The sequence below is a fragment of the Lissotriton helveticus genome, chromosome 11 (genome assembly GCF_964261635.1).
Source record: "Lissotriton helveticus chromosome 11, aLisHel1.1, whole genome shotgun sequence".
NCBI lineage: Eukaryota > Metazoa > Chordata > Amphibia > Caudata > Salamandridae > Lissotriton > Lissotriton helveticus.
The window spans coordinates 962,088,551-962,102,115 of NC_136072.1; positions in this window are offsets into that span (position 1 = coordinate 962,088,551).

A 13,565-nucleotide genomic window follows, 5' to 3' on the forward strand; every position below is an offset into this window, starting at 1 on the left:
GATAAATTTCCCCTAACAGAAATAAACTAGTCCCAACCCTCCCTAACCTAATCAATTGTCCATTTCAAATAGTCCACTAATCCCAAATAATCCCCAACTCCCGATTCCCACCCCCCCCAACAGTCTTTAAAAAAGGGGCAAGGGACACAGTCACTTCCGGCAGTGTCTAGACAGGCGGTCCTGCTCCTGCTGCTCCTTGCGGTGGTCCTGGAGCTGTTTTTCAAGGTCGTCCACTTTCCGCTCCAGGTATTCCACTCTTAGGCTTAGGCGGCGCATGCATGCCTTCCAGGCTCTGGGTGGGCCAGCTGCTGGTGTTCTTGCAGTTGAGCGGCGGTGGGGGGCTGTCCGAGCACGGTGCCGTGCTGGAGGCTGCTGGCTGGTGGACACGGGGGCAGTGCTGAAGGAGGTTGTTGACGCACCCTCCTCCTGTTCCCGAGCCCACAGCCGGCAATATTCCACCCGAATGGCCTCCAGCTTCCGGGCCTGGCCCGGATAGCCATCTCCCTTCTGGTGAGCTTTTTGGGAGCATCTATATGGAGAAAGAAAGAAAAATAATGTGACCAATACTCTTTAACAATAACACAAAATAATTCAACAGAAAGTTGTCTCACAGTAACACTAGCAATTTGCAAGCACAGTATAACATGTTAGCATGTATCTTTCCTCCATCTTTGGAGGCCTGTAACAGTGGGAGTTTCAGGAATTTTACTACCAGGCAGCACTATGGACTCAATACATAGTCAGAGAGTCAGAGAGTACACCAGTATTCTTCTTTCTTTCTCTAGTTTTGCGAAAGAAATTACTTGTACGTGAACTTGTGGTAGCCAGCATAATGCCAGCTCAGTCAGCTTGCACCCAAGAAAAAGAGACACAAGCCATGATGACGCAGACTTGCATGCATTACTTTAAGCAGTGCATGCAGGTGGGGATAGGGAAGATCTTACTTTTGTATAGGGGTGGCACTGGCCATACTCGGTTACATCAAGGGCTACTGCTCAATGTATTTTATATTTCGCACTGCCCCCCCCTGGGCCTGAAAGTACTGCAAAAGGAAAATGAAGATTATTCATTTCTGATCAGGTATCCAGCCAATCACATGATCTCTTTGCTTATATGATGGATGACTTTAGGTGCTTTGTTGTGATAGATTGAGTGAACAACAGCGATAGTCCACCTATGGTTAACACAGCAGAAAGAAAATTATGAACATAGGGAGTGAGTGTGGTAACCATAATTGCCGGGAGGAAGGGACTTGACTTGATATAATTGTCAACTATACAATACATACACAATATATGCTATGCTTGCAAAGTAAACTACTGTACTGTTACTTTAGGCAAGGGAGAGTTTCTGAACAATCACAACTTGAAGTATTTGGATTTCCTCTGCTTTGCTACTCTGGCACGGACATGCTGTTCGAACGAAGTAACACTCTTCATGCACTGAGCATCTGCTATACATACACCTCTGCTATGTATGAGGATGAAGATACCATCCAGGCTTCCAAAGTAAACGTCTATCATCCTTCTTAATGTCTCAACTGTAACAACTTTACTTTTTCTCAACAACCAAATAACACCCTTTTCATTTTATTTGGTAAAGCACCGTCTTGACTTGCATTTGAGTTTCACCAAAATGATATATTGCAATGCACACCACACATTAATTTTCAGATTGACCCACACAGGCAGTAATTTTTTCTTTCTCCTCCAACCATCCTTGCTTCAAGCAGTCATGCATCTGATTCCTTCGTATCAGCCACCTATGCCTGCATTCAAAAACACGTATCATTCTTTAGTCATAAATGTTACGACTCGCTCGTCCTTCCATTGACCCTAAATTCTTTCCCTTTTCGTTCATCACATCCCTCAAGTTCATCTGATATGACTTGAAACACAAATGTGATGAATATGTTGAGTCTCATAACTGTCATAAAACACATAAAATTTACTATGATCATTATATGATGGAATGATTTATGATTGATTAGCAATGATAGTTTAAATGTATTTATGTTTTGAATGTCATGATACATAGATAATGACATGAACTAAAGATTATAAATTGAAAATATGTGGTGGATTTTTTTAAAAATTAGTTCAGGTGTTTATCACCGTGTGAACAGTGCGCAACTGCACAAGTATTTTACTTGTTCTAACCACAATTTATTCTCTAAGGACTGGCAACCCTTAACAGCCGCAGCACCTATGTTGTAAATAGATTATAATTGGTATCAGATATATAATAGGAGTGCTCCCCAATAACTCATTACCTTTAGCAAGTAAAAGGAGAGCAGATATACCAAAAGAAAATCACAAAGCAGACAAAAAGAGAGTTGTAGCAGTATCTAAGTTTTCTACCTTAAGCACACGGTTTAAGAAAGTCATCAGAAAACATTGGACGATCCTGAACCTTGAACCTGCCTTCAACGCAATTTTTTCATAACCACCACTATTCACCCATACGAGAGGAAGAAATATGGGGGAAATACTCAAACAAAAAGCCACGGATGGAATTCAACATAAAGGCACAAGACCTTGCCTTAATTGTGGCAATTGCAATAACATCATAAGTGGAAACGTTATATCACATCCGATGAAGGGTTTTAACATTACATTGAAAGTCACAGCAACATGTGACACATCTAATGTGATCTATTCACTAAAATGCCCATGCAGAAAGGTGTACGTGGGCAAGACTGAAAGAAAAAGAAAAACACGGATTACAGAGCACAAATCAAATAGCCGCATACGCAACATGAAATCTTCAGTTGCGCATCACTTCGTTGAAGGTCATCATAACATTTCACAACTCAAGTTCATCGTACTAGAACACATTGAGAAAAAGGAGGGAAGGGACAATAACAAACACCTACTGCAGAAAGAAAACTTCTGGAATCCGAGACTTAATTATATCAAACCGAATGGTCTTAACGACTGTATTGAACGACGGGCCTGTTATCTATGATTATGTACGTATTGATAATAACTTGCATGATTAGATTTAAGACTAGGCCCTGGGTCTATATTCCTGGTCCTTTAAAGTGCTTGACAGTGTGTTTTGATCACATCACTGACTGTGCATAGACAGGTTTGATCTTATTTATTCATAGAGATCATAGACAGTATTTCTTTTCAATTCTTCATTCACACCGCACATCTTAGGCACTTTTCCAGTACACACAGCTTTTTTTACGCTGTTTCGCATTTCCAACCCGCCACATAATCGCATTTTTTTGTTTTCACGTCTAGAAACACATTCATGATTGATGTTTATTTTGTATGTATTCATTATTCTTGGTACTTCTATATTGTGAATCGGCCAATCACAGGAGATGTAGTCTTTTTTTCTTATCCATGGGGGAACCGGCACCACGTGATGCGGAAGACGTTCCTACTGCGATTTAGTTTTCATTTATAAACACGGAGACGCAGTCTAGCGTCCCGGTAAAACTGACACGAACCAACCTCATATGCAACAGACGCACACCGTGAGTAAAAGGCTACTGGGCTATCGGCCTGCTGACAGCCTTGGTTATGTTGAGCAGCAGTAACGCATTGCATTTTTATCTTGTTTTCCGCGTTTTAGGAACTCAAGGCAGCCATTCACTGAACTTACGTAAGTCTGTTTCCCATTATGATCGGGACACTGTGCTATCTTGGGGCACGTTTTCTTTTGGCATGCTTTTTGTCACCGACACGGCGTGAGTACGGGCACTTCACTTTCTTGCGTATTCTGACACTCAGATGGACAGCACAACACGCTATTCAAGCACAATGTTTATATACTTTTTTCATTTTACCTCTTCACATTGTTGATTATGTCTATACTCTGTATTCACAGTGATGCTCCCAGAGGAAGGGCTATCGAATGCCCGAAATGCATTGGAGATGACATAAAAACTTTGTGATGTCATGAAAGAATGAATTATTTCACAAGAATGGAATGATTGAAAAATTTCATTTATGAAAATTAATGATTCAAAAAAGATAAGATTTACAAAACTCAACTGAACTTGTGAAGTCCTCATTGAAAGGAACCTTACATTGAGTGCCTAAAGGGGATGCAACTAATGAGTCATTAGAAGCACATGTTGTTTTATTTACGTATGACATCTGAGACGGAAGACGCCACCCTTGGAGCACCTTAAACACAAAATCACTCATTGAAATTACCCAACCAAACCTTCCATAATACCATAGGCTGTGCATCTGTTTACAAATTCGCATTTATATTGAAGCCTGATCTGCCACACGGCACGGGTAGCACGGCGCCTGATCCAACTTACACACAAGAAAGATGTCATATGAAGATTTTGCTAAAAGTACAGAAGCAAGAGCTAATACTTTTGCTTTGAAAGACGATGAGGCATCCAAAATATACACCTTAATCCAGGAGGAGATCACACAGTCATCCACCCACAGGACAAAGGAACAAAACAACAGCAACTAATCTATTTGTCAAAAAGAGAGATTAATCAGAAGTTACACGCCAGCACGTTGATAAGATATCACCGTTCGGAGCGCATTCCCCGGGGTTTAGGCATAGCCTGAAAACCTTCACTTTGCAAAAACTCTAAAAAATTCCAAGAAAAATGGTATGCAATTTTAAATAAATTCTCCTTGGACTTGATCTTATTAATTATAGAAGAACTATCAAGTATTTTAGATGATTTAACTAAGGAAATTGCTGAAGTGTCAACTGAGCTAACTGGTATGATGTCTGAGGAAGATTGGTCAAAAACTCTGGAAGAAATCAATGACCAAATTGCCAGACATTCTCGTGAAATCAATGACCGAAAATTCAGAAAATTCAGGAGGGATACCCTCGATTATAAGTTGGGTGAAGTTTATACCTGGGCGGAGGTCTATGCCCAAAGGCAGAGGAATCGCCCCTACACTCAGCACACTGACACTTCGTCATCAGGCAGTGATACATCTAACAGACCTCAAAGTGGGAGAACTCAAACAATGGCAACAGCACGTACAACACCGCAAACAGAGGAATCACAATCATCAACAGCAACAACTAGTGCTTTTTTAGAGGAAGGCCAGTCACAAAAAGGAGACCGAGGAGGGGAAAAAGGAAAAGAAAAGGAAAAGGAACACCCAAATATAAGGAGCACCACCATACCGAAGAAGGACAGGGAAAAAAAGAAAACGATAGTGAAGGACAACTAGTGATCAATATATCCAATTATGACCTAACACCCGAGGAGAAGATCTTGCTACAAAAAGGAACCTCGTTTGTTCCCACCACTGATACTGACTCATTATAACTGGAAGTAAGCTTTTTCAAGCTCATGAGAAAGCTGAGATTGAGGCACTTTTTTGACAACATCTTACCAAGCAAAGAAGATACAGAACTGGACCAACTGATGGGATTGAGATCAAACAGCACGTTCCAAGCCCCCGTAAGTCATAAAACACTAGACTTATTTGAAAAATTGGTGAAACAAGACCTCAGCAAATTAAATCACAATCGCAAAAACAAGAAAAACGTCACACAAAAAGATATGGACACATTGAAGAAATTGGCTAATAATAACAAAATCACATGCGTCAAGGCTGATAAAAGAGGTGCATTATTGATTATGAACTCATTAATGTATGAAACCCAAGTCAAGGAACATCTATCTGACATGGACACATATATGAAATTGGATGACAATCCAACAATAAGATATGCAAAGGCATTGAAGAACATAATTGACAAGGCCTGTGAAGCGGGCACCATCAATGAAAGAACAAAGAACTACCTCATCAAACAAAATCCGAAATGCCCGGTTTTATACATGATTCCTAAGATTCATAAAAATGTGGAGGATCCTCCCATGAGACCGAACGTTTCAATACGTGGCAGCCTACATGCGCCCATAGGTCAATTTCTTGATAAATATTTGCAACCTACAGTTAAGAGCATGCAACCATATACAAAGGATACAAAAGATTTTTTGTTAAAACTTCAATCAGTTACCATGGAGCAGAACGAGAACTTAATCTTGTGTACAGCTGACGTCAAGTCGCTGTACACATCGATCCAGCATTCTTCTGGAATTGAAGCAGTGGAGCAAGCTTTAATCAATACCAATTTAGACTTACCGATGCAAACATTTCTCATGGAACTTATGCTGTTGACCCTGTACCAGAGTTATTTCAAATATAATGAGGAATGGTATCAACAGCTTGTGGGTACATCCATGGGCAATTGCGTTGCGCCGGCATACGCCAATATTTTTTATGAAGGAATATGAACAACAGTATATTCTTTCACAGAAGGAGTGGCATGATAATATCAAGTTATTAGTCCGGTACATTGATGATATTTTCATCATTTGGAAGAACACGGCAGACAAACTAGAAACAGCTTTAACTTCGCTCAATGCCCAAGATGAACGTATTCAATTGACTTGGAAAATTTCTGAGCAAAAAGTGACATTTCTAGACGTTAAAGTTAAACTCACAGAGAAGGGTCTGAAAACAGACTTATACCGCAAACCGACAGATCGCAATAACATGTTACATTATTCAAGTTTCCACCAGATGTCCTTGAAAAAACATCTTCCGTTTTCACAAATGATTAGAGTGAAAAGAATAACATCAGATCCCCTTAAGGTGGAACAAAGATTAGATGAAATGGGCGTTAGATTCTTGAACAGAGGATATCCGGAGCAAATCATCAATGAAGCAAAGGAACGTGCTGCAAGTAAAAGGAGAGCAGATCTATTAAAAGAACATCAAAAAGCAGACAACAAGAGAGTTGTAGCAGTATCTAAGTTTTCTACCTTAAGCACACGCTTTAAGAAAGTCATCAGAAAACACTGGACAATCCTGAACCTTGAACCTGACTTCAACGTAATTTTTTCATTACCACCACTATTCGCCCTTACAAGGGAAAGAAACATGGGGGAAATACTCAAACAAAAAGCCACGGATGGAATTCAACATAAAGGCACAAGACCTTGCCTTAATTGTGGCAATTGCAAAAACATCATTAGTGGTAACGTCATATCACATCCGAAGAAGAGTTTTAACATTAAATTGAAAGTCACAGCTACATGTGACATATCTAATGTGATCTATTCACTAAAATGCCCATGCGGAAAGGTGTACGTGGGCAAGACTTAAAGAAAATTAAAAACACGGATTACAGAGCATAAATCAAATATCCACATATGCAACATGAAATCTTCAGTTGCGCATCACTTCGTTGAAGATCATCATAACATTTCACAACTCAAGTTCATCGTATTAGAACACATTGAGAAAAAGGAGGGAAGGGACAATAACAAACACCTTCTGCAAAGAGAAAATTTCTGGATTCAGAGACTTAATTCTATCAAACCAAATGGTCGTAACGACCGTATTGAACTTGCCTGTTATCTATGATTATGTACGTATTGATAATAACTTGCATGATTAGATTTAAGACTAGGCCATTGGTCTCTCTTCCTGGTCCTGTAAAGTGCTTGACTGTGTGTTTAGATCACATCACTGACTGTGCATTGACAGGTTTGATCTTATTTATTCATAGAGATTATAGACAGCATTTCTTTTCAATTCTTCATTCACACCGCACATCTTAGGCACTTTTCCAGTACACACAGCTTTTTTTATGCTGTTTCGCGTTTTCAACCCGCCACATAATCACATTTTTTTGTTTTCACGTCTAGAAACACATTCATGTTTGATGTTTATTTTGTATGTATTTATTCTTCTTGGTGCTTCTATATTGTGAATCGACCAATTACGGGAGATGTAGTCTTTTTTTCTTATCCATGGGGGAACCCGCACCACGTGATGCGGAAGACGTTCCTACTGCGATTTAGTTTTCATTTATAAACACGGAGACGCAGTCGGGCATCCCGGTGAAACTGACACGAACCAAACCTCATATGCAACAGACTCACACGTGAGTAAAATGCTACTGGGCTATCGACCTGCTGACAGCCTTGGTTATGTTGAGCAGCAGTAACGCATTGCATTTTTATCTTGCTTTCTGCATTTTAGGAACTCGAGGCAGCCACTCACTGAACTTCCGTAAGTCTGTTCCCAATATGATCGTGACACTGCGCTAACTTGGGGCACATTTTCTTTTGGCATGCTTTTTGTGACCGACACGGCGCGAGTATGGGCACTTCACTTTCTTGCATATTCTGACACTCAGATGGACAGCACAACACTCTATTCATGCACAATGTTTATATACTTTTTTCATTTTACCGCTTCACATTGTTGATTGTGTCTATACTCTGTATTCACAGTGATGCTCCCTGAGGAAGGGCTAATGAATGCCCGAAATGCATTGGAGCTGGCATAAAAACTTTGTGATGTCATGAGAGAATGAATTATTTCACAAGAATGGAATGATTGAAAAACTTCATTTACAAAACTCAACTGAACTCGTGGAGTCCTCATTGAAAGGACCCTTACATTGAGCGCCTAAAGGGGATGCAACTAATGAGTCATTAGAAGCACATGTTGTTTTATTTACGTATGAGACGGAAGACGCCACCCTTGGAGCACCTTAAACACACAATCACTCATTGAAATTACCCAACCAAACCTTTCATAATACCATAGGCTGTGCATCTGTTTCCAAATTCGAACTTATATGCTTTGCCATAACATTCAACTCTTTTTGGCACAACTGATGAATGCTTGCTCTTTAACGTGCAACATTTTTCTCATTACAGACAGAACCAACTACTCCTCATCACCACTAGGAGGACTTGAAGTTCCAACAAGGTGAGGGCTCCAGAGTCCCGCACAGTTATTTCTGACTGAGGTATGTGGAAAGTCGAACTGCACCTATCATCAGCAATGTATATTCTAGGACACCCCCGCGCCGCACGGCCACCAGCTGCTGCGTGTGCCTCCTCGCTGCCCCTGCTGCCGCCGTGTGACCACGCCCCCTGCCACCGAGCGGCGTGGTCTCCTGCGAGATAGCGCTGCACTCCTGTACCCCTCTTTTTCTGCTGTGTGCCCCCTGACTGTTGAGTAGTTATCTTGTGCATTTGTGGTCTTTATTTTGTTTTTTTGTACTGTGCTCGTTGTTTTCCGGTCCCCCTGTTTAGCGCTGTCCTCCCTGCCCGCTTCCCGCCGCTAACCACGCCCACTTTTCTTCTGTACCCTCCCTGCTCCCGCCTCCCAGCTGCTCCGCCCTCCCTCGCACTTCGCCATATATGGCGACCGTGCGTACGCGCAGCGGGCGCGCCGATTGTGCGCCGAAGGCACGCCAAAGGTAAGCCCATTTGCGCCCGTCCGCGCCTGGACCGCGCCCAGCGCCGGAACCCCTGGCCCCCGCAGACCCCAGCCCACCCGCCGGACGTACGACGCCGCCACCCTCAACGCACTCAACGCCGGCCGAACCCCTGGATGCTACCGAGCCACCCCGAGACGCACCCACGGACCCTTCAGCTGCCGCTCCTGCAAGTTCACCTGCATCCGGACCTGCACTACACCCACACCCAACAAGACCAAGACTGACAACAACAGCAGCCACCTGAAGTGCATCCTGCTCAACACCCGCTCCGTCCACAGACACGCCTTCGAGCTCTGGAACCTGCTCGACACCACAGACCCAGACGTCGTCTTCCTCACGGAAACCTGGATAAACGCCTCCTCAGCGCCCGACATCGCGGATGGCTACAAGATCATCCGGAGAGACCGCGTCAACCAGACAGGAGGAGGCATCGCCATCATTCACAGGAACACCATCCGCATCACGACCAACACCGACGACACCATCGCACCCGCGAACACCTGCACTTCCAGATCCACGTCAACCCCAAGACCACCCTCAGAGGCACCCTCATCTACAGACCCCCGGGACCACACACACAATTCAGCTAGGACATCGCCGACTTCATCAGCCCGCTCGCCCTCCCCTCAGCCGACTACATTCTCCTCGGGGACCTCAACTTCCACCTGGAGAACAACGACGACCGCAACACCACCACCCTGCTGGATAACCTCGCAAACCTGGGACTCAAGCAACTGGTGACCACCCCCACCCACCTCGCCGGACACACACTCGACGCCATCTTCTCATTCAGCAAAGATATCGCCTTCAGCCACGCCACAGGACTCCAATGGACGGACCACAGCTGCGTCCACTTCACCTTCAGAAGAACGACGATCCACCACCACCAGCAACAGGTTGCCCGAAGAAGCTGGAACAAGATCACAGCCGACCAGCTCGCCGCTTCCCTGAGTCAGCACCCTCCCGCCAGCTCAGCGAACCCCAGCCAGGCCGCCGACAACCTCACGAAGTGGATCAGCAACTGCGCGGACAAACTCGCCCCTTTGAGGACCCCGCCCAGCAGACCCGGCAGCAAGAAAGCCCCATGGTTCACCGACGAACTCAAGAGCTCCAAGAAGAACTGCCGAGCCCTCGAGAAAGTCTGGAGAAGGGAACCAACACCGGACAACATGACAACCCTCAAGATTGCCACCTGGAAGCACCACCAACTGATCCGCGCCACCAAGAGAACTGCATTCAAGGACCGGCTGGACAACAACGCACACAACTGCAAGGAACTCTTCAACATCGTGAAAGAGCTCTCCAACCCCAACACCGGAAACAACAACATCACCCCATCGCAAGACCTCTGCAACTCACTCGCCTCCTACTTCCACAACAAGATCACGGACATACACAACAGCTTCAGCATTCAACCATCGCACACAACGACCGCAGCAACGCCCCCCACCACCACCCTCCGCGCCTGGACTCCGATCAGCACCGATGACACCGTCCGCATAATGAACTCCATCCACTCCGGATCTCCGACTGACCCCTGCCCTCACCACGTCTTCAACAAGGCCGACACTGTCATCGCACCCCACCTGCGGGACATCATCAACACCTCCTTCGACACCGCCACCTTCCCGGAGGGCTGGAAGCACGCCGAACTCAGCGCTCTACTAAAGAAACCAACAGCGGACCCCACCGAACTCAAGAATTACCGCCCCATCTCGCTCCTCCCGTTTCCAGCCAAAGTCATCGAGAAGACCGTCAACAAACAGCTGGCCGCCTTCCTCGAGACGAATGGATCCCTCGACCCCTCACAGTCTGGCTTTCGAGCCAACCACAGCACCGAGACCGCCCTCATCGCTGCCACCGATGACATCCGAGCCCTGATGGACAACGGAGAAACAGCGGCCCTCATCCTCCTAAACCTCTCCGCAGCATTCGACACTGTCTGCCACCGCACCCTAGTGCAGCGCCTCAGCAACGTCGGAATCCAGGAGAAGGCACTGGAATGGATCGTCTCCTTCCTCGACGGAAGAACACAGAGAGTCCGTCTACCACCGTACAAGTCAGAGGCCACCGAAGTCATCTGCGGCGTCCCTCAAGGATCCTCGCTGAGCCCCACCCTCTTCAACGTCTACATGAGCCCCCTCGCGCCCATCGCACGCCAACGCAACCTGAACATCATCTTCTACGCCGATGACACCCAGCTGATCCTCTCCCTGACCAACGACCCCGCCGCTGCCAGAGCCAACCTTCACGAAGGGATGAAAGATGTAGCCGAGTGGATGACGACCAGCCGCCTGAAACTGAACTCAGACAAGACGGAAGTCCTCATCCTGGGCTCCTCGCCCTCCGCCTGGGACGACTCGTGGTGGCCCCCCGCCCTGGGCACCGCACCCACACCGACAGACCACGCACGCAACCTGGGCTTCATCCTGGACTCCCCCCTCTCCATGACCAGACAAGTCAACGCCGTCTCCTCGTCATGCTTCAACATCCTGCGCATGCTACGGAAGATCTTCCGGTGGATCCCCACCGAGACCAGGAAGACGGTCACCCAGGCCCTCATCACCAGCCGACTGGACTACGGCAACGCCCTCTACGCCGGAACCACCGCCAAGCTCCAGAAGAGACTCCAGCGGATCCAGAACGCCTCAGCCAGACTCATCCTCGACATCCCCCGACGCAGCCACATCTCCGGACATCTGAGAGACCTGCACTGGCTCCCCGTCAACAAGAGAATCACCTTCCGTCTCCTCACCCACGCACACAAAGCCCTGCACGATCAAGGCCGAGCTACCTCAACAACCGCATCAACTTCTACGCTCCCAAACGCCACCTCCGATCAGCCAGTCACGCCCTCGCCGCCGTCCCCCGCATCCGAAGAACGACAACAGGAGGAAGGTCCTTCTCCTACCTGGCCGCCAAGACCTGGAACTCCCTCCCGGCCGACCTGCGCCTGACCCAAGACCACCTCTCCTTCAGGAAGAAGCTCAAGACCTGGCTGTTCGAGCAGTAGCAGCACCCCCCCGCCCCCAAGCGCCTTGAGACCCTCCGGGTGAGTAGTGCGCTCTATAAATGTCCTTGATTGATTGATTGATTGAATGTCCTATTTCTCTTGTCCATACTTCTCTTTGTGCAGAATAGTCCCTGAAACACTAGTGGTATGGTATGTGCTACTATCAAATCGAAAAGCCAACTACTAGCTTATTCTTGGTGGACATTGACATTTTGGTGTTGGAAATTGTCAAAGCACTAACATTATGAAGACTGGAATAGACAGCAAGGGCAACCCAGAGGACTGCACTGAGTGCCTCTAGAGCTATTGCTGGATCAGAGTTTTGTTTAACACCGTTTGCCGACTAGGCAAGCTTAGCTACCTACACAGACCGACTCATAAATAATAGTAAATAGTAGTAGCACAGAGAGTGATGGTAGAGAGGCAGGATAAGAAAGTAGAAACAGCCTACAAGAAGGTCAAAGATTATTTTGTAAAAAATAGAATTAGGAAACAGTTTGGAATGAATAGGAGCTGTAAAAGTTAGGGAAGTCTAATTATATTAACAACAGAACAACTTACTTGGGCTAGCAGAAGAGCCTGCAGAGGACCATTCCTGCCCAGTCTGTTCCGCCGGAGTCTGGGATGTTGCTACCTTGCCCCTGGGAGGTGCTGTTGATCATGAAATAAACACAAACATGGATGATTGTTTTTGGGAAATATTTGATTTCTTTGACCACAATCTAAAATTATTTCGGGGAAACAAATTAGCAACAATTGCACTACATGTATTGACCTATCTGATCTGGTCAACTAGGAGGATACTAGTACAGTATTGATGGATTCGCAGACCGTCTCCTCGGAAAGTTATGTAAATCACTAACTAAACCAACAACAAAAAGATTCTACTACGACTGCCAGCACTCAGCAGCACGCGACGTGACAGACACAGTCCGTCCTCATGATTGCAGAGCACTAAAAAATGTCCTACTACTAATAACAAGTCATAATATACTCAACCTATCAATCCATCACTATCTCCTCTTCTTAGTGGCAGCATGAGTACAAAGGAAGGACTAGACTTGAGTCTATGGTCTCTCTAGCATTACGCAGTTCTGTAAAGTACTACACTCATACATATTCAGGCCAAATTAGCACAAAGTTGCAAACAAGTAAGCATAGTAGCAACGCCACTGAGGAGGCGAGCACCTGCAATTACAGAAGCTATTTTAACACTATTTTACCTGCAATGTAATCGAATCGGCAGCATTCTTGCTCTTCGGGAAAAACATATATTAGCAATATGACA